The sequence below is a fragment of the Canis aureus genome, chromosome 5, assembly GCF_053574225.1.
Source record: "Canis aureus isolate CA01 chromosome 5, VMU_Caureus_v.1.0, whole genome shotgun sequence".
Lineage (NCBI taxonomy): Eukaryota > Metazoa > Chordata > Mammalia > Carnivora > Canidae > Canis > Canis aureus.
The window spans coordinates 58,334,188-58,357,657 of NC_135615.1; the positions used below are offsets into that span (position 1 = coordinate 58,334,188).

General features: G+C 38.5%; 1 long non-coding RNA gene across 1 annotated transcript; it reads right to left on the reverse strand.

Annotated features, from left to right (window-relative positions):
* Positions 1–772: 772 nt before the first annotated feature.
* On the reverse strand, positions 773–22,819 carry LOC144313466 (uncharacterized). The gene is made up of 3 exons (XR_013379111.1): positions 21,983–22,819; positions 7,912–8,014; positions 773–1,069 (listed from the first exon to the last, which is right to left on the reverse strand). It is a non-coding gene; the product is annotated as an uncharacterized LOC144313466 (long non-coding RNA).
* Between the last annotated feature and the right edge of the window lie 651 nt (positions 22,820–23,470).

Sequence of the window (23,470 nt, forward strand, 5' to 3'; positions counted from 1 at the left end):
CTAAGGATACTTAAGATTCTGTACATTTAAAATAAGAAAATATCAAAAAAGCAATATCGTATCTCCCAATATCTAGCACTTGAGAGTAATTTTTACCACAGTTTGACTTCTCTACCCAAATGAGAAAGAAAGGATAGACATAAGCCACAAAGTCAAAAAGCTTCTTTGGGAGCATGGGATAATGACAAGATAGGTAATCAATAAGATGATAATCAAAAATCAAAGGAGAAAGACAGACCCTTGAGAAAACTTACCAAGTTCCTTTCATAAAAAAAAACTTTCTTAAAAAAAAAGAAAATTTCCATGACAATGTAGCAAAAGTCAAAGATTATTTTATTTCAAATAACCAGCCCCCAAATCAATATTTGATTCAAATTTTTTTTTGTTCTAAGACTTATCACAGTTACAGTTTTATCTACGCTAAATTTTATGAAATTTAAAACAAACTTCTTTGATGATTTTACATTTTGGTTACAAGATAAATTCCAAAGTAAATGGCTGAAGGTACTGGGACATTAAGTTCTTATTTTAAGTATATTCACTTTATCTGGGCCTTTTAAGGCCCAATTATCACTCTTTTTTTTTACCCTTGCTTCCCTTAAAGAACAACTTTGATACAAAGTTAGAGGTGAATTTTTCAATTCAATTAACTGAAAGATTAGTTTTACATTTCTGTTAGTAAAAAGAAAGCCAGGGAGTCAATACAGTTTAATTCAAAAATGCCTTTATTTCAATGGCAAAAAAAGTATTAAATCTTACTATACTAGTTTGAATTATGTTTTTTCTTACAACAGTAAACACATCTTAAGTAGCAACTCATAAAATGTATATTAAAATAGGCCCTCCAGCCTATGTAAGATAAAATATGAATGTGAGTTAATAATATGAACAAATGTCTAATAAATTACTACAAAAACAAAGTTTTAGAATGTTAGCTCTTCACATTCCACATAGAACTTCCAATGTTGATCCATTATATGGCATGGGAGAAATTCTTGATCACTGATTAACAGTACTTCATTTATTTGTAGATAAGGTGGGATGCTTTGCATTGACTCTCTGGATGTTCCTGTTTAAAGGAGTGTCAACAAATTAAAAAACAGTCTTAAAAAATAATATTTAAATTTACTTATTACAAATCCTAGACCCTCATCAAGCCTATGAGCACACAAAAGACATGAACAGAAATTTCACCAAAGAAGACCTACACATGGCCAACAAGCACATGAGAAAATGCTTCGCATCACTTGCCATCAGGGAAATACAAATCAAAACCACAATGAGATCCCACCTCACACAGTGAGAAGGGTGAAAATTAACAAGACAGGAAACCACAACTGTTGGAGAGGATGTGGAGGAAGGGGAACCCTCTTGCACTGTTGGTGGGAATGTGAACTGGTGCAGCCACTCTGGAAAACTGTGTGGAGGTTCCTCAAAGAATTAGAAATATATCTGCCCTATGACCCAGCAGTTGCACTGCTGGGGATTTACCCCAAAGATACAGATGCAGTGAAACGCCGGGGCACCTGCACCCCAATGTTTATAGTAGCAATGTCCACAGTAGCCACACTATGGAAGGAGCCTTGGTGTCCATCGAAATATGAATGGATAAAGAAGATTGATCTATGTATACAATGGATTATTCCTCAGTCCTCAGAAAGGACAAACACCCAACATTTGCTTTGACGTGGATGGAACTGGAGGGTATTATGCTGAGTGAAGTAAGTCAATTGGAGGACAATGATCATATGGTTTCACTCATACAGGGAATATAAGAAATAGTGAAAGGGATTATAGGGGAAAGGAGAGGAAATGAGTGTGAAATATCAGAGAGGGAGACAAACCATGAGAGACTCCTAACTCTGGGAAACAAATAAGGGGTAGTGGAAGGGGAGGTGGGCAGGAGGATGGGGTGACTGGGTGACGGGCACTGAGGATGAGCACTGGGTGTTATACTATATGTTGACAAATTGAACTCTAATAAAAAAATACAAAAAAAATTAAAAGAGCTAAAGCATGATATGCAACAAAACAAAACAAAAACAAAAAAAGTCTATGAGTACACAATGGGATTTTGGACCAAGTCATAATTCACTCCATTTTCTATACCCAAGATAAAGCTGTAAACCAGCATTGGCTTATCTTGGGAAAAAGGTTTGCTTGAAGTAGGGATCCCTGGGTGGCGCAGCGGTTTGGCGCCTGCCTTTGGCCCAGGGCGCGATCCTGGAGACCCGGGATCGAATCCCACATCGGGCTCCCGGTGCATGGAACCTGCTTCTCCCTCTGCCTGTGTCTCTGCCTCTCTCTCTCTCACTGTGTGCCTATCATAAATAAATTTAAAAAAAAATTAAAAAAAAAAAAGGAAAAAAAAAAAGGGCTCATGCAACTATTCATGTTATTTACTTGCCTAAATTATCACTTCAAAATGACAAGCTAACTAGGTTGGTTAAAAATAATTTTAACTTTCACTTTTCTTTTTCCTCTAATTCTTTTTAAAATTTCTCTTTACAGACCAAAAAGCAAAAATAATCAGATTCATTATTTTAACTGAGAGTTCACTTAAGAAACATCACTAACCTATGAACTCTTTTCATTCAATCCATTTTACCTCTCCGGCTCTGTATCATCATCTGTAAAATAGGTCCAAGACTAGACGATATATGTTTCACTTCTAACTCTTTAAATGTTTGAACTCAGACTTCCAGAAGTTATTCTCACAAACTAAGCATTCTTCATTTCATTAAGATTATGGAATGAAACTTTGCTTACTCTAGTAATAAATGGAAATGAACATATTTATGCACATATTCTTAGTCCAAACAAGAAGTATAAATCCAATCAAAGGGAAAATGATGAGGAACTATTTTAATAGATTGTAAAAACACATCTGCTGTAGTTATACTGAGGAAAAATTCAATTATGGCTATTTTTTTGGCAAAAAGAAACATTTAATAATTTGGGGAAAAGAAAAAAGGTATATGCCAGGCAGGGGAATTATGGCTATTAAAGACAAAGTTCGAAGCTGTTTTAAAATAAAAGGATTCTAAAGGATAATATGGTAGTATAGTATTAGATGATTTGATATTTAAAAGTAAATTAATAGTTTGAGACAGATTTACTTTGATAAGATCAAAGCTATCTGTGAAAACTGTACTGAAGTGAAGAAACACCCCTGGACATTATAAGTTTAAAACTATTTAAGCCCTCTTTCTTTGTGGGAAAATAAATTTAATAGGTAGTTTCTTAAGCTGAATTGGGCTTGAGATGCTTATTAATTTTAAGTGTAAACTGTTCATGTTTTTTTCTGCTTTCTTTGTACAGACATGAACTCTGGAGTTTTACTAGTTAAGAAGCTCCTCAGTGGCCTAATGTATGTAAAATAATCTGGCAGGAGATCCGGCACATGGCAGGTGCACAACAGAAAATTAGTTTTCTTCTCTTTCCTCCCCTATCAGCATCCTCCAGTTTATGAATTAGGTCAAAGTTAATCATGATACCAGGATGAAATAATTATGATTAAAGTCATGAAAAACAATCAAGAATCGTAAACAGGAGCTGAAATAAACACCTTCTGGTCTGTTATCAGGCACCCATCTTCCTTAGCTGTTTAAGTTTGAAGAAGTTCTTAACCACATAAAACAGAAGCACCTGTGAATGTTTGTGCTCTATTACACATGCTTTTACAGAGCAATGAAGCACAGTATCAGCACCAAAATAAAGAAAACTCTTTCTTTAAAGTCATTTATTTGCAATGTATTATCAGTAGGTACAGGACAGGTTTTATTAAAAACAAGAGTCTATTTTTTTTCTGAAGAAGCATGTTCGATTTTCAAGTGAAGAAATAATGTTAGGTTCCCTTGAAATAAAATGACATATTTAATATGCATTAAATGATGACTTGGGAAAAGAAAGAACTTCAGGAGGAGGAGAAAACTTTTTTTTTTTAGATGAATACATTTGGCATGATGTGTTTTCAGTGTCCTATCTAATACTATAGTGATAGATAACATAGATATATATAAAATCGGCTTTTTGGGTAAATAATGAAATATCATCTACTTTAACAGATTCTTTTTAAAGAACTGCAGAAAAGGTTGATATATCTGTATGCAGTGATTACAAATTATGTAAATTTTTGGTATGTTCATTTTTTTCCTTCCAATTTACTCTGAAATATCAATGAAGATTCCCTCAATAACACAGAAGAGAAACTATAGCCAAGGAGGCAGAGGAGGAAGGCTTGGGAGAAAGTTATGAATTTTCAAGGGAAAATATACCATAGAGTCACTCCATTTTATAGCTTCTAAAGACCTTAGGGATAGATACTTCAGGAATTCATCAACAGAATTTCATTTTTAAAGACTGGGGTTTCTATGTTTAAAATCTTTAATTAGAAATAACATATGCCTTCAAATGTATTAATATACTACATCCTAACACTCTAGAGTCCACCAATACATTAATCTGAGTTACCAATTTAACTAGTCTTTGTGCAAGACTAGGAATAAAGTTCTACCATAATCTCTGATTCATTGAAGAAAGTCTTAAAATGGCAAGGTTAAAAACTTTTATCACTTACCTTCATGACTCAGGATTTTCTTGATACCATGATTCCAAAATGTATGTACAAATAAATTGGATACTGAGTTTGTATTTGTCCCATGAAGTGTTACCATTTGATTAAAGAAGCTTAGGAAATGTCGGTTACCAAAGCTAAATGGATTTATGATTTCTCACAAAGAAGGGGAGGAGGAAATAGGGGAGGTAGAGGGATATAGCTGTTTTTTAAATATCTGGTTGGGAAAATGGGAAAAGAGATGATGTTCATGATCTGAGGTGGGCTGATAAAATCCATACAGACTTGTTTTTCCTTTAAACTTTGTGTTCTGTAGAGTGTCAGATCCATGATATCTATGACCACATTTTAGTATGCAAAAGAGGGAAAAATATTTTCTCTAGAATAGTTTGCTTGTTATATATGAAAACATATATATATGTTTTCTAATTTGCCAGGTCTTTGGAATTCTGTCAGGTAGTACAAAACCACATGCTAAAGAATCCTAAATCAAATAGGTTCAAATAAAACTCCAATAACAGCCTACAGAATACCAGCAGGTGGGGGGCACCTGAATGGCTCAGTAGGTTAAACGTCCTACTCTTGGTGTTCTTATTCTATAAATAAATAAATAGATAAATAAATAAATAAATAAATAAAATCTTTAAAAAAAGGAAAAAGAAAAGAAAACGGAATGCCAGTAGGGATCTGAAGATTCCCAGAGCCAGATTAAGGTAGTAAGAAGCTGGCTGGCCTACTGGCCCTCCATAGTTCTCAAATTACCATTACCATTTTCTGAAATATCTCAAGGAAAGAAAATTCAGTAGTTCTGGAAACAAATTAGTAATAAGAAACGTTTATATTGCAGGCAAAAGAAGCAGCACTTCAGAACCATTTTTTTATTTCATGCTCACTTAGCAGGGGAACCTGTAAGCCCTCCAAGGAAGGAGAAGCATGGCTAGGGTTGGAGAAGCATGGCTAGGGTTGTAAATGCCTGCTCAGAACTAGAAAATCTGAGCAGCAGATAACCTTTGTGATACAAGGAAGATCTCGTATTTCTGTTCTGACTCCAGAGGTTAGAAACTAGGAGAATAAAGGTTTCGCTTGGCTTTCGTGTGTGTGTGTGTGTGTGTGTGTGTGTGTGTGTGTGTGTGAGAGAGAGAGAGAGAGAAGGAGGGAGGGAGGCAGGCAACACAAGCAAGCATTAGAGTGAGTGTGCTATGGAATGGAGGTGGAAGGCTGAATATAAAAGTTTTCAAATTATTATCTGCATAAGAAATCAGATACTACTTACTAGTCATTCAAATCAAATCTACAGTCAGGCTGCATGTGAATAATTTTTTAAAATTCAGGTTCTTGGCCCCACTCCAAGATTTGATTACATAGATCTGCTGTGAGGGTTTGGAACCAAAGACTATGAATTAGTACAAGAACTCTTTCCAATTTAATTTCTTCACTATTTCTGTTTCACCTGATCTGTTTTCCCAAAGTGATGAAAAGCAGAAAACTGGGGAAAAACCATCCTATTCTGAAGCCAGTTTTTGAGACAAAGAAGGACCCTAAGAGGTTACAGTGGATTATGTATAAAGTTAGGAGAAGAAGGTATTTTGAATTATTAAGGTTTGCTGTAGGAAGGAATGGCCTCAGGAAGCCCCTGGTTAGAAGCTTAGAAACACCAGTCCCTGTTTGGTTCTTGACTCTGGTTATCACAGAGTTATCATCTTCTATATTGTATCTCCTTTCTACCTATACTGTTCCCAACTGGTCCTAGGCAGGAACTGGGGGGGGGGGAAAGAATGGGTGCTGCAGCAGAGAAGGGTAACACAACCCTAGTTATGTCTGGTTTTACAGAAATGTGTGTTGCCTCTTCCCAAATTGTTTCAAAAATCTGCTGTTAATTGATGAATATCACATTCTCTTCAGTTTTCTCAGTATTCCATCAGATAAAACACATTCATTTACGCTAAGTAAAAATTTATTTTAGTGTTTGCTTTTAGAAAACTAACCAAATCATGCCTGCAGGAAGGAAAAAATACCATTTTGCTTTTTTATATGAACCTTTAAAAAATCTACCTAAAGTAAGTATAGCATAGGTTCGGAGAAAGGAACTATGAGGGAAGGTGTCATTTAAAAAGTTCTCCTAGAATCAACTGTGGTTAAAAATTGAGTGTTATAAACAAACAAACAGAAAATGACAAGTGTTGGTGAAGATGTGGGGAAACTGGAGCCCTTGAATATTGCTGGTATGATGTAAAATGATTCAGTTGGTGTCGAAAACACTTTGGCTGCTTCTCAAAAAAGTTCAACATATAATTACTATATGATATAGCAACTCCACTCCTAGGTATCTATCCAAAAGAACCAAAAATGGGTACAAATATATGTATCCATGTGCTCACAGCAGCACTATACCCAAAAGCCAAAAGTGTTCTGAAATGAACATCCACCCAGCCAGGATCCTTGAAAGCATTATGTGAAGTGAAAGATGCCAGACACAAGTAGTTATACATTATATGTTTCCATTCATATGATACATTCAGAATCAGCAAATTCGTAGAAAGTAGACTGCAGAGAGTAGAGAACAGGGAACAATTGTTGAATGGGTGTGGAGTTTCTTTTTGGGTAATGGAAGTTGTTTTAGAACTACACAAAGTTGGTAGTTGCACAATATTATAAATGTAAGTAATATGCCAAGCAAAATAAGTCAATCAGAGAAAAACAAGTATCATATGAGCTCACTCATATGTGGAATTTTTTTTTTTCATATGTGGAATTTAAGAAACAAAACGGATGAACATTCAGGAGTGAGGGAACAGAGAGAGAGGGAAACAATAATGAAAGACTTAACTATAAACAACAAACTGAGGACAGATGGAGGGAGGTGGTTGGGGGATGGGATAGATGGGTGATGGGTATTAAGGAGGGGATGTGTTTTGTGAGCACTGGGTGTTATATATGTAAGTGATGAGTCACTGAACTCTACTTTTGAAATCAATATTGAGCTGCATGTCAACTACCTAGAATTTAAATAAAAACAAAGAAAAAATGCCACTGAATTATTCACTTTAAAACAGTTATTTGGGCACCTGGCTGGCTCAGAAGGTTAAGCGTCTGCCTTTGGCTCAGGTGATGATCCCAGGGTCCTGGGATCAAGTTGCATATCAGGTTCTCTTTCCCTCTGCCTGACGCTACCCCTGCTTGTACTCTCTTTCTGTCAAATAAATAAATAAAATCTTTTAAAACATGGTTATTTTAATGTTATGTGAATGAAAACAACAACAACAAAAAGGAGTGTTTTCTTAGTAGCTTTGGGTGTTTTCCTCATGACTAAGAAATGGGTGTTGGTCTGTACATACCTGGAAGACAAGTCTGATGTTGCTGAAGCACCACATTTGGCTCTGCAGATACGGGTACTTCCTCAGAAACATACTTTAAAAGCTCCTTCCCCAGATATGTCACCTGTACATAGTTAAGCACAGAATTAAAAATTCTGTATTTCAAAAGAAGCAAATAAACTCGTCTCTTGTAAGTTTTAACTTTAGTATTGACTATTGTCCATCATAGATTGGCAAACTATAGTCCAGGGTCAAATCTGGCCTGCCACCTTTCTTTTTTTTTTTTTTTTTTTTTTTTTTTTTTTGCCACCTTTTTTTGTAAGTAAAGTTTTATTGGGTAGCCCCAGTGGCTTAGCGGTTTAGTGCCGCCTTCAGCCCAGGGCATGATCCTGGAGACCCAGGATCAAGTCCCACGTCAGGCGCCCTGCATGGAGCCTGCTTCTCCCTCTGCCTCTCTCTCTCTCTCTCTCTGTGTCTCTAATAAATAAATAAAATCTTAAAAGTTTTATTCAAACACAAAGATACCCATTCATTTACTTAATATCAATGGATGCTTTTGTGCTGTAACATGACTGAATATTCACGACAAAGGCAGTATGGCCAGGAAGCCTGAAATGTTTATTTGGCCCTTTAGAGAAAACTTTTGTTGACCCCTGTTGTTTATCATTAATTCTCTCATCCATTCACTTGTTAAACAACCATTAGTCCAGCATGCACTACTTTATAAAATTAAAAAAATAATGTTGTACTAATAAAATTAAGCCATAAAACAGTGCTTTCAAGAAACTAGATATTTAACAATTAGATTATTGATATTTCAGGTCTATGTATCCAAATTTTTTGGCTTTTTCTGGTTAGTGAACTTAGCTACTGTTTATAACCCCAAAGGTCAGATCTTGGAAATACCTACACACAAGTAGTTTGGGCAGACACAGAATCGCAAACACTTGCCAGAGGGTCTTTGGGTTCTCCACTCTTAGTTCTAGGGCAGCCTGATAATATACCCCTGAAGCTAGGTTCTCTGTGGCTAAACCGTCTAGTCTCCATGTGCACATCCCTTACTCCAGGATACTTTCTTAGAACTTCTAAGCTCAAGCAAAAAACTTTCCTCTAGGCCCTCATAAATTCTGTGCTTATATTTGTCAAGGCACTTATTAAATTCTGTGTTAATATGTCTGTTTCCATTAACATAAGCTCCTTGAGGACAAGGTCTGTGTCAAAATCATTTTTATACTCTTAGCACTTCACATACTGCCTCACAATTCTGGGGGAAAAAATCCTCTGACACTCCTGCTCTTCAAGATTCTTAAATTCTCAGAGCCTCTGTTTGTACATTTGTAAAACAAGTAACACCAGCTTATTAGGTCTTGTTGTGAGGATTAGAATAATTCATGAGGGCAGCCCGCGAGGCTCAGCGGTTTAGTGCCGCCTTCAGCTCAGGGTGTGATCCTGGAGACCCGGGATCAAGTCCCATATCAAGCTCCCTGCATGGAGCCTGCTTCTCCCTCTGCCTGTGTCTCTGCCTCTCTCTCTCTCTCTCTCTCTGTCTCTCATGAATAAATAAATAAAATCTTCCAATAAAAAGAATAATAGGGAGTAGGGGAAAGATGGCAGAAGAGTAGAGTGCCCAAGTCACCTGTCCCCACCAAATTACCTAGATAACCTTCAAATCATCCTGAAAATTTATGAATTCGGCCTGAGATTTAAAGAGAGACCAGCTGGAATGCTACAGTGAGAAGAGTTGACGCTTCTATCAAGGTAGGAAGACAGAGAAAAAAGAAATAAAGAAACAAAAGGCATCCAAGGGGGAGGGGCCCGGTGAGGAGCCGGGCTAAGGCCGGGGCGAGTGTCCCCAGGACAGGAAAGCCACGTCCCAGAGAAGCAGGAGCTTCACCAATCTTCCCGGGTGGAAAGGCGCTCGCAGGGAGTTAGAGCAGGACCCACGGAGGGCGGGGATGCCCTCAGGCTCCCTGGGACACTAACAGACACCTGAGCCCCAGGGAGAGTGCGCCGAGCTCCCTAAAGGGCTGCAGTGCGCACGGCGGGACCCGGGAGCAGCTGGGGGGCTCGGGCGGCAGCTCCACGGAGGGGGCTGCAGGGCCAGAGCGCAAATCCAACAGCGCAGGCCGGGAGCACAGGGCGCAGGGACACAGCCCAGGATCCGGCCTCCCCCCGGGACAGGCAGAGGCCAGGAGGGCCCAGGACAGCAAGGACGCTCCTGCCCCAAGCTTAGCAGATCAGTGGCCCCATCCCGGAGCATCCAGGCCCCTGCAGACGGAGAGCTCCGTAGTTACTGTGGGGGCTGAATCCGGGGCTGCAGATCTGGCCACCGCCACTGGGGTTGTTCCTCCTGGGGCCTCACGGGGTAAACAACCCCCACTGAGCCCTGCACCAGGCCCGGGGCAGAGCAGCTCCCCCAAGTGCTAACACCTGAAAATCAGCACAACAGGCCCCTCCCCCAGACGACCAACTAGATGGACAAGTTCCAGGGGAATTCAAGGGACTTAAAGTATACAGAATCAGAAGATACTCCCCCGTGGTTTTTTTTTTTTCTTTTTGATTTCTGTTTGCTTCCCCCACCCTTTTCTTTTTCCTTTCTTTCCTTTTCGCTCTTTTTCTTCTCTCTTTTTTTCTTTTTTCTTCCTCTTTTCTTTTTCTCTTTTCTTTCCTTCTTTCTCTCCTCTCTTTTTCTCCTTTTCCCAATACAACTTGTTTTTGGCCACTCTGCACTCAGCAAAATGACTAGAAGGAAAACCTCACCTCAAAAGAAAAAATCAGAAACAGTCCTCTCTCCTGCAGAGTTACAAAATCTGGATTAAAATTCAATGTCAGAAATCCAATTCAGAAGCACTATTATACAGCTACTGGTGGCTCTAGAAAAAAGCATAAAGGACTCAAGAGACTTCATGACTGCAGAATTTAGAGCTAATCAGGTGGAAATTAAAAATCAATTGAATGACATGCAATCCAAAATAGAAGTCCTAACGACGAGGGTTAACAAGGTGGAAGAACGAGTGAGTGACATAGAAGACAAGTTGATGGCAAAGAGGGAAACTGAGGAAAAAAGAGACAAACAATTAAAAGACCATGAGAATAGATTAAGGGGAAATAAATGACAGCCTGAGGAAGAAAAACCTACGTTTAATTGGGGTTCCCGAGGGCACCAAAAGGGACAGAGGGCCAGAATAAGTATTTGAACAAATCATAGCTGAATACTTTCCTAATCTGGGAAGAGAAACAGGCATTCAGATCCAGGAAATAGAGAGACACCCCCCCCCCAATCAATAAAAACCGTTCAACACCTCGACATTTAATAGTTAAGCTTGCAAATTTGAAAGATAAAGAGAAGATCCTTAAAGCAGCAAGAGACAAGAAATCCCTGACTTTTATGGGGAGGACTATTAGGGTAACAGCAGACCTCTCCACAGAGACCTGGCAGGCCAGAAAGGGCTGGCAGGATATATTCAGGGCCCTAAATGAGAAGAACGTGCAAACAAGAATACTTTATACAGCAAGACTCTCATTCAGAGTGGAAGGAGAGATGAAGAGCTTCAGAGACAAGCAGGAACTGAAAGAATATGTGACCTCCAAACCGGCTCTGCAAGAAATTTTAAGGGGGACTCTTAAAATTCCACTTCAAGAAGAAGTCCAGTGGAACAATCCACAAAAAAAAGGACTGAATAGATATCATGATGACACTAAACTCATATCTTTCAATAGTACCTCTGAACGTGAATGGGCTTAATGACCCCATCAAAAGGTGCAGGGTTTCAGACTCGATAAAAAAGCAGAACCCAATGATTTGCTGTCTACAAGAGATTCATTTTAGACAGAAGGACACCTACAGCCTGAAAATAAAAGGTTGGAGAACCATTTACCATTCAAATGGTCCTCAAAAGAAAGCAGGGGTAGCCATCCTTATATCAGATAAACTAAAATTTACCCCGAAGTCTGTAGTAAGAGATGAAGAGGGACACTATATCATACTTAAAGTATCTATCCAACAAGAGGACTTAACAATCCTCAATATATATGCCCCGAATATGGGAGCCGCTAAATATATCAATTAATTAATAACCAAAGTTAAGACATACTTATGTAATAATACACTTATACTTGGTGACTTCATTCTTGTGCTTTCTATACTTGATAGTTCTTCTAAACACAACAACTCCAAAGAAACGAGAGCTTTAAATGAAACACTGGACCAGATGGATTTCACAGATATCCACAGAACTTTATATCCAAACTCAACTGAATACACATTCTTCTCAAGTGCACATGGAACTTTCTCCAGAATAGACCACATACTGGGTCACAGATCGGGTCTGAACCGATACCAAAAGATTGGGAACGTCCCCTGCATATTCTCAGACCATAATGCCTTGAAATTAGAACTAAATCACAACAAGAAGTTTGGAAGGACTTCAAACATGTGGAGGTTAAGGACCATCCTGCTAAAAGATGAAAGGGTCAACCAGGAAATTAAGGAAGAATTAAAAAGATTCATGGAAACTAATGAGAATGAAGATACAACCGTTCAAAATCTTTGGGATGCAGCAAAAGCAGTCCTAAGGGGGAAATACATCGCAATACAAGCATCCATTCAAAAACTGGAAAGAACTCAAATACAAAAGCTAACCTTACACCTAAAGGTGCTAGAGAAAAAACAGCAAATAGATCCTACACCCAGCAGAAGAAGAGAGTTAATAAAGATTCGAGCAGAACTCAATGAAATAGAGACCAGAAGAACTGTGGAACAGATCAACAGAACCAGGAGTTGGTTCTTTGAAAGAATTAATAAGATAGATAAACCATTAGCCAGCCTTATTAAAAAGAAGAGAGAGAAGACTCAAATTAATAAAATCATGAATGAGAAAGGAGAGATCACTACCAACACCAAGGAAATACAAACGATTTTAAAAACATATTATGAACAGCTATATGCCAATAAATTAGGCAATCTAGAAGAAATGGATGCATTTCTGGAAAGCCACAAACTACCAAAACTGGAACAGGAAGATATAGAAAACCTGAACAGGCCAACAACCAGGGAGGAAATTGAAGCAGTCATCAAAAACTTCCCAAGACACAAAAGTCCAGGGCCAGATGGCTTCCCTGGGGAATTCTATTAAACGTTTAAAGAAGAAACCATACCTATTCTACTAAAGCTGTTTTGAAAGATTGAAAGAGATGGAGTACTTCCAAATTCATTCTATGAGTCCAGCAACACCTTAATTCCAAAACCAGACAAAGACCCCACCAAAAAGGAGAATTACAGACCAATATCCTTGATGAACATGGATGCAACAATTCTCAACAAGACACTAGCCAATAGGATCCAGCAGTACATTAGGAAGATTATTTACCATGACCAAGTAGGATTTATTCCCAGGACACAAGGCTGGTTCAACACCCGTAAAACAATCAATGTGATTCATCATATCAGCAAGAAAAAACCAAGAACCACATGATCCTCTCATTAGATTCAGAGAAAGCATTTGACAAAATACAGCATCCATTCCTGATCAAAACTCTTCAGAGTGTAGGGATAGAGGGAACATTCTCGACATCTTAAAAGCCATCTACGAAAAGCCCACAGCAAATATCATTCTCATTGGGGAAGCACTGGGAGCCTTTCCCCTAAGATCAGGAACAAGACAGGGATGTCCACTCTCACCACTGCTATTCAACATAGTACTGGAAGTCCTAGCCTCAGCAACCAGACAACAAAAAGACATTGAAGGCATTCAAATTGGCAAAGAAGAAGTCAAACTCTCCCTCTTGGCCGATGACATGATACTCTACGTAGAAAACCCAAAAGCCTCCACCCCAAGATTGCTAGAACGCATACAGCACTTTGGTAGCGTGGCAGGATACAAAATCAATGCCCAGAAATCAATGGCATTTCTATACACTAACAATGAGACTGAAGAAAGAGAAATTAAGGAGTCAATCCCATTTACAATTGCACAGAAAAACATAAGCTACCTAGGAATAAAGCTAACCAAAGAGGTAAAGGATCTGTACCCTAAAAACTATAGAACACTTCTGAAAGAAATTGAGGAAGACACAAAGAGATGGAAAAATATTCCATGATCATGGATTAGCAGAATTAATATTGTGAAAATGTCAATGTTACCCAGGACAATTTACACGTTTAATGCAATCCCTATCAAAATACCATGGACTTTCTTCAGAGAGTTAGAACAAATTATTTTACAATTTGTGTGGAATCAGAAAAGTCCCCGAATAGGCAGGGGAATTTTAAAAAAGAAAACCATAGTTTGGGGCATCACAATGCCAGATTTAGGTTGTACTACAAAGCTGTGGTCATCAAGACAGTGTGGTACTGGCACAAAAACAGACACATAGATAGATCAATGGAACAGAATAGAGAACCCAGAGTGAACCCTGAACTTTATGGTCAACTAATATTCAATAAAGGAGGAAAGACTATCCATTGGAAGAAAGACTGTCTCTTCAATAAATGGTGGTGGGAAAATTGGACATCGACATGCAGAAGAATGAAACTAGACCACTCTCTTTCACCATACACAAAGATAAACTCAAAGTGGATGAAAGATCTAAATGTGAGACTAGATTCCATCAAAATTCTAGAGGAGAACACAGGCAACACCCTTTTTGAACTCAGCCACAGTAACTTCTTGAAGATACATCCATGAAGGCAAAAGAAACAAAAGCAAAAATGAACTATTGGGACTTCATCAAGATAAGCTTTTGCACAGCAAAGGATACAGTCAACAAAACTAAAAGACAACCTACAGAATGGGAGAAGATATTTGCAAATGACGTATCAGATAAACGGCTAGTTTCCAAGATCTATAAAGAACTTTTCAAACTCAACACCAAAGAAACAAACAATCCGATCATGAAATGGGAAAAAGACATGAACAGAAATCTCACAGAGGAAGACATAGACATGGCCAACATGCACATGAGAAAATGCTCTGCATCACTTGCCATCAGGGAAATACAAATGAAAACCACAATGAGATACCACCTCACACCAGTGAGAATGGGGAAAATTAACAAGGCAGGAAACCACAAATGTTGGAGAGGATGTGGATTAAAGAGAACCCTCTTACACTGTTGGTGGGAATGTGAAATGGTGCAGCCACTCTGGAAAACTGTGTGGAGGTTCCTCAAAGAATTAAAAATAGACCTGCCCTATGACCCAGCAATTGCACTGTTGGGGATTTACCCCAAAGATACAGATGCAATGAAACGCTGGGATCCCTGTCCCCCGATGTTTCTAGCAGCAATGTCCACAATAGCCAAACTGTGGAAGGAGCCTCGGTGTCCATCAAAAGATGAATGGATAAAGAAGATATGGTCTATGTATATAATGGAATATTACTCAGCCATTAGGAATGACAAACACCCACCATTTGCTTCAACGTGGATGGAACTGGAGGGTATTATGCTGGGTGAAATGAGTCAATCAGAGAAGGACAAACATTATATGGTCTCATTCATTTGGGGAATATAAATAATAGTTAAAGGGAATATAAGGGAAGGGAGAAGAAATGGGTAGGAAATATCAGAAAGAGAGACAGAACATAAAGACTCCTAACTCTGGGCAATGAACTAGGGGTGGTGGAAGGGGAGGAGGGTGGGGGGTGGGGTGTGGGTGAATGGGTGACGGGCACTGAGGGGGACAGTTGACGAGATGAGCACTGGGTGTTTTTCTGTATGTTGGAAAATTTAACACCAATAAAAAATAAATTTATTTAAAAAAATAAAAATAAAAAAGAGTAATACTTGAAAAGCATTTCGCATACTGTCTAGCACATCCTGAGTGCTCAACAAATGTCTGTTCTTTAACAGAATGGGGCATACATAAGGGATCTGGAAGGTTTAGGCACCCTCTTGGCTCAATCCCATAACCAAACAAGCTTGGTGGTGGAAATGGAACAGCTCTGTCTACCCAGTGTGCTAACGCATCCCCACTTGCCATGGAAGGAGAGATGAAGCCTCTGAATGCCATCTGTCAGTTCTTCAAACAACTAACGATTAGAAACAATGGATTTTGTTCATGTTGTGCCCTGACAATATCCAAAACACCTACATACCCATCAAGTACAGGCTCAGTGTGTTCTCACCTGTATTTCAGATTTAAAGTACATTTTTATCTGTTAGTACTAGGTAATATAAAGTGGTAAAACTGTACTTTAGTAGCCTTGGAGGCGATGAGTCCACATAGGTCTTAAACACACCACCGGCGTAATTCAGACATTGAAAGGACACAGCTTTAAAAAAATCCACTGAGTTAAAGATCTAATTTCCATAAGGTGGGAGTGATTTATTGAACAAGGATAATAAGGTACAGGCCTTAAAATATTCAGGCACTAGGTCACCCTTGGAAACTGTCCATTTCAACTGTAGGGTATTAGGCTGAGTGAAATAAGTCAATCGGGAAGGACAATCATCATATGGTTTCACTCATATGGGGAGTACAGAAAATAGTGAAAGGGATAATAGGGGAAAGGAGGGGAACTGAATGGGAAAAATCAGAGAGGGAGACAAACCACGAGAGACTCCTAACTCTGGGAAATGAACAAAGGGTTGTGGAAGGGGAGGTGGGCGGGGGATGGGGTGACTGGGTGATGGGCACTGAGGGGGGCACTTGATGGGATGAGCACTGGGTGTTCTACTATATGTTGGCAAATAAAACTCCAATTAAAAAATATACAAAAAAGAAAAGAAAAAAAAGAAACTCTCCATTTCATAATATTGTCTGTGCTCTAAGTGGCTAAAGCATAAGAGCAAACTCATCACATTTGCATATAACTCAAACTTTGAATCCTCAATTCAATCTTGAATCCAAACCTAGTTATATGCCTGTTCTGAAAGAAGCATGTAAGAAGAGCTGTAGGTGAGGTTCTTAGGGTCTTAGACTATACAGCTGACAGCAATCTTGACAACTTCACCAATCAAAACTCATTCTGATGAAGGGCAGGTGATGGGATGCCACCTCCCCCAGATGAAAACAGTAATAAAAACTGTTATTAATAATAATAATAAATAATAATAAAAACACCTCCCCTTCCACCACCCCTAGTTCATTGCCCAGAGTTAGGAGTCTTTATGTTCTCTCTTTCTGATATTTCCTACCCATTTCTTATCCCTTCCCTTATATTCCCTTTCACTATTATTTATATTCCCCAAATGAATGAGACCATATAATGTTTGTCCTTCTCTGATTGACTCATTTCACTCAGCATAGTACCCTCCAGTTCCATCCACGTCGAAGCAAATGGTGGGTATTTGTCATTTCTAATGGCTGAGTAATATTCCATTATATACATAGAGGGTATGTGCAGTTAGGGTAAGGTGCATTCTGTGAGCATACCTATAGGTTGTTGGTTCTTTCTAAAAGGTGGAACTGCAGGAAGTGCTTCATCCTAAGGCCAATGATGCTTTCCCTGAAGCTCTTAGGCAGGAGGTCCATTATCCTCAGTAATCAGTTTATGCTGACTCCCTAATATGATACTTAGGGGGAAAAAAGGCACATGCGCACGAGTGTGTGTGCGTGTTTGGAGTGGATGGATGATTCAGTTAACCACTGTTCTGGAAATACAGATAATTAGCCAACTGAAATTATTAATTAACTTTATTTTGGTAAGATCTCTGAAGAAATAAAGTATAATTTCAATTGTCATTAATTGCAATAACAAATGTTTCTCTTTATAATTCTAATATGCATCAAGAAAAAATACAAACATAACATGCCTTTATTTTATTTTTTTAAAAGATTTTATTCATTTATTCACAAGAGACACAGAGACAGAGAGAGAGGCAGAGACATAGTCAGAGGGAGAACCAGGCTCCATGCAGGAAGCCTGACGTGGGACTTGATCCTGGGACTCCAGGATCAAGCCTTGGGCTGGAGACAGGCCCTAAACCACTGAGCCACCCAGAGATCCATATAACCTACCTTTAAATATTAAAGAGGTGTCCAAGAATTTATTTCCCTGCTGGGGCTCCATTTTATTTGAAAGTATCAGTCTATTTTTCATATGTCTTCAGGAAAATCATTTGTTGGTACTGACTAATGTGAATCTCTTCATGGATGATCAAATGATTGTTTTAATTCCATTTCAAGTTTTATGATGCAAATCTTAACAAAATTGCACTACCTCAAAAGGAAGAGAGGAAAGGATAATTGTTTTTGATATCAGGAGTTTGATGGGAGGAAGGCAAAGAAGGAAAGGTTTTCTTTTAGGTTCACTGTAACATAAAACACATTTTGGAAAAGTAAAATAATTCTCAAATATTTGAGAAGGTTATATCAAAGTGTAATAACTACCACAAAAGAACTGATCCTGGGAAATTAATGATGAAAGTCACGTTAATCTTCATATCACCTACCTCCTCCCAATCCCCATCCTAGAGCCTCTCCTTCTCCATTTCCCCCAGGCACTCCACATAGCTCCAGGCAAGAAAAGGGCAGTAGGCCTTTCACATTATTTATGGTTTAGGATTCATACCTCTTGGATATTTGTATTGTAAAAGGGTCTACATCTCCAACCATCTGAGCTGGGCTCTTAGGAGGTATAAGTTAAGATAATTTGGGAATGATTAATTAACTCAGTGAGGCTGGCTGGCCATCTACATAAACAATTTTCATCACTTTTTTAAAAAGATTTATTTATTTATTTATGAGAGAGAGTGTGTGAGTGGTAGGAGGCGCAGAGGGAGAGGGAGACACAAAAGACGCCCACTGAGCAGGGAGCCTGACACAGGGCTTGATCCCAGGATCCTGAGATCACTATCTGAGCCCAACTCAAGAGTCAGAGACTTAACTGAATGAGCCACCCAGGCACACCAATAATTTTCATCACTTTCTATACTCCTACCTCAACCTTTCCATATCTTAATATTCCTAATCATGGTGGTAGGAGGTATTGTTTTCAAAAGTATGTAGGGTGAGGAGTAACCATAGAGAAAAGTTAATACTAAATCCAAAGTAGTGAATTTATAGGGTAGAAATTCAGAGTGTGAGTCATTGGATGGGAAGTATATTTTCACAAGAGAACTGTCAATGCTCCTTCAATCACTGCCCAAAATGGCAGTCTATTTTTCATCTGCAAATTCCAGTCCTGAGCATTCACAAAAATAAACTATCATAGCCATTCTTATGATTATCATACCACAACTTTGTCACAGAAAGGTGTTTTTTTTTTCCTGTGGAAGTGGACAATTTTTCCTGCACAAGAATGAGACTTTGCATAAATTCACAAAGGCAGCTAAGTAAATCCTGTGTGTTCTTTTGAGTTCAGGGCATCCTGTTTCTAAAGAAAGGAATGTAGTTTCCGTTGTGTCACTGTAAATGTAGAAAGTAATGTACAGGGAACCATAAGATCAGGTTCTAGTCCTGGTTCCGGCACTTACTGGCCTTGAGGCTAATCAAGTCACTTAATCTCCTATATCTGTGGTTTTACATCCAGAGATAAATAGTTGATTTTCTTACCTCATGAGGTTGTGAAAGAATATATGTAAAAGGCTTTATAAATCACGTATGGCTATGCAAGTCCTGGAATCTCCAAACTGGAACGGTCTTTAGAGACAATTAGCACTACTACTTATATATAAGAAAAATGAAGTTCAGAAAGTTAAGTGACTTGATCTAGATCAGTGATTCTTACTCCAGTTTGTTTATTATAATTACCTGGAAAGCTGGAAGGCTGTTTAAAATATTGCCACCTGGTCTTCAGCCAAGACTATTAGGATTAGAAGGTATCTGGCTGTGGTCCACCAGGCATTAGTAGTCTTTAAGACCTCCCCAAGTGACTCCAATGTGTAGGCAGAATTGAAAAACGTTCCCAGATCATGTAAATTCTCAAGAGTGGAACCAGGAACTAGTTTGGCCTCCCGTCTCCCACCCAGAGATCATTCTTACCCATCAGGATGATAGCTAATATCTAGGAGACCATAGGAGTGAAGCAATCAGTGATGACCAGTCGGAGTAAGCACCAGGATTCCCTGTATAGCAACCCAGTTTCTTGGGTAGGAAGTATGAGTCATTTGTGTCTAGAGGCTCTGCCATTCTGTCTGAGGTAGGACAAGACCCAGTTTTCCAGCATTTCTTGCCTGATGACCAACCCATTCCTGGCCCCATTGCCATACCAGCATTCTCAGAATGAGTTAGCAGAAATGTTCACATTTACCAATGTAGCAAAGAGCTCCTGTCCTTGAGAAGTGACTAAGAATTCATGAGTTACCTCAAGACTAGAAGAGGTAGAGGTTTCTGTGGTAAGTTTTATTTATTTTTTAAAAGATTTTGTTTATTTATTCATGAGAGAGAGAGAGAGACAGAGACACAGGCAGAGGGAGAAGCAGGCTCCATTCAGGGAGCCCGATGTGGGACTCGATCCGGGGTCACCAGGATCCGGCCTGGGCTGAAGGTGGTGCTAAAACGCTGAGCCACCAGGGCTGCCCCATGTGGTTAAGTTTTAAAAAAGGATTTTAAATATTGTAAAAAAAATTCCACCATGGTAGTGTTTCTCAGCCTGGGGTATTTATTAGAAGTACATGAGTGCCCTATGGTATTTAAAAATTTTTAGGATAATTAAAAAATATACAGGTCTATTTAGATAATCTTTATGAATATCTTACAACCAAGAATTCTAATTGTAGTACTTACTTGCCTTTGGCTTCATTGCCAACAAAGGTGTTAAACTATATGATGAACTGACATGGCTGGTAAGAAAAGACCAGAGGCAATGTGGTAAATAAATGAGGCCTAAGTACAGAGTGAGAGCCAAATTATGTCACAGCCAGCTATTCAAAAGCAGAAAATGCAGTAGTTCCAATAAAGAAAATAGTGGGAGAACTGAGTCATCACTGGGCACACAGTAGCAGAGGCATATTGAAGCTCAAAAAAACTCAACTACAGAAATCAGTACCATATTCATGTTGTGAGCACAGAGTATTTCAGCAAAATGATATAAACTATCACAAGTTTAAAAAACTTTAATAAAAAGGGATTTCCAAGGGTAAAATGTTAATTACTAACATGAAAATATGATTCATGCTTTCATGGAAATGGCTGGGCAGGTGAAAAGTAGCTGGCCTGTGATTCAAGGAGTGGTAAATAAGAAAAATCCTTTAAAAAAAACAGACTCTACAGTAGAGAAAAATCTAAGATGTGCTGATATAAGTAAAAGAACTACACCATAGTTTTGGAAGCACGAAGGTCTAGGATATCATAAAATAGGTTATGGACTAGGAAGGAGGAGAGGAGCTAAGAGGAAGGGTGGACAGAGCTAAGTGGGACAAAAAAGGGGAGAAGAAACTGCTTTTTATTTCTTAGGTACTGAGGCTTATAAAATGACTAGTGGAGGGGAAGGCATCTGCAGTTCTGTTTGACAGTATTGGTGGATGTCTGATGATTCACACTTTCCTGGGTCAATCACTGAAAGATTGTTCCCTTAAGTGTGGCCATGGACATCTGGAGGTGAACCTCAAAGGTGCCTGTCATTAATAGTCTTTAAATTGGTGGTTAAACTGGGCTTATAACTCAGAATATAGAACTATGGGGAAGACTACTAAGTCTGAGAAATTGGAATGAAAAGATATATTTCTTTTTGGGAGGTTGGCAACTGATGGATAAAACTGTGTTCACACAAAAGCACACCATAACTTCTGTGGGTCTTAGGCTGCTTACTTGTTCCTTTGTCTTTAGGGGAAGTTTTTCCTTCATTACATCAGAATACTAACATATAACTAAATCATCAATACACCAGAGGTCTCAAATTCTCTATGTGGAGTCACAAAGACCTGAGTTCACCTGGAGGGATAATAGGGGAAGGTTGAGGGCATTTGAATTTCTGAGACCAGATGAGGAATAAGGAAGGAAAGGCTGTCAGCTGTCCAATTCTGCCCCTGGAATTTCTGGTAAATAAGAGTTGTGGGAGAAAGTATGTAGCATATTGTACAAAGAATATATGAGGATAAAAACTAGTTTGGAGAACTTCTGATTTCTTAAAAAAATAGTTTTATCATAAAAAATAAGTACCTTTCCATTTGTATATGAAGTTACAGATAATACTTAAGAATGACTCACCTTACTCCAAGCATAATTCCAAGTCATATAACTGTCGCCTCCTAGAAGATCCTTGAGCCAGGTGACTGGATTTTGATAAATCTGACCATTTTCTACTTTAATTTTACTGCTCAGTAAGACACTGGCTTTGTGGGTAGTCTCCTAAAGTGAAAAATTAAAAAAAAAATTAAGAAGGAAAAATACCTGAAATATGTAAACTTCTACTTTTGGCCATGATGGAGTAAGAGGAACCAGATTTACCCTAACACAAACAAAAAACAGAAAAAATATATGAAGAAATGGTTTGCAAGGTACTAAACATCAGGCAACAAAGTACAGTACCCTGAGAAGTGAAAAATGAATGAGGTAAGCCTTCCAAGTGTCCTAGCTCGCTGCCTTGAGAGTTACCAGGTCAGGGTGCAGGAAGAGGGGATTCTAGGCAAAGCCTGTTGACTCCCTGAGTTGAGGAGACAGAGCAGAGATCATGGAGGCAAGGTACCTATAGTTTGCAGGACAGAATACTGAAGAAGAGAGCAATACAAAGAGGGAGGACTCTGCAGATCTTCAGGGGGTCCTCTTTAGCATTCAGCTGAGTAGTGATTGGCCGTGTTTGGGAGCAAGTTACCCAGGGCTGGGAAAAGAACCACCTGAAAGGATTAGAGGTAAGGACATCTGGCATTCTCAAAGGTCAGAAATAGTGCCTGTTCCCAACAGCACAACTAGAAAACCTCATAACTGGTGGGGCTTTGGTAGGATACACAGAAGAGTCAGTTATTTCCCGCTGGGAAATAACTAGCCCTAGATTGAACACATTGCTCCAGTCCTGCTAACCAAATCTTAAAAGCAAGACACCAAAGGATCAAACTATTTCCAAGGAACTTAACTGCATCCTAGAATAAATCTACAATATATTTATAAGAATAAAAAATATTCAGCATCCAGCAAGGTAGATTTCACAATGTGTGGGATTCAATGAAAAATTCACAGACTTAGAAAGAAGTAGGAAAATACAACTCATACAGAAGAGATAAAGCAAACAACTGAAAATGAGAACTGATAAGAATGTTTGCATTAGCAGACAAAGACATTAAGTAGTTATTGCAATCATATTCCACATGTTCAAAAGTTATGTAGGCACATGGAAAATATTTTTTAAAAGACCAAAGTCAAAATTCTAGAGATGAAGAATACATCGATGATTAGATATTTCTTTTTTTTTAGATATTTCAAACAAAAATATTAGTAAATTCAAAGAGAAAGGAATAAGAATTGCATAAAAATGAAACACCAAGAAAAGAGAATTTTTTAAAATTAAAAGATTATCAGTGAATTATAGAAGGATTTCAAGCAATCCATTATGTGTGTAATAAGAGGTTCAAAAATGGAGGGGAGGGAAGAAATAATGTTTGGAGAAATAATGGCTGAAATGTTTGCACATCTGAGATTCAAATTTGGAACACAGAAATTCAAGAAATTCAATAACTCCTAAGCATAAGAAACAAAAATATA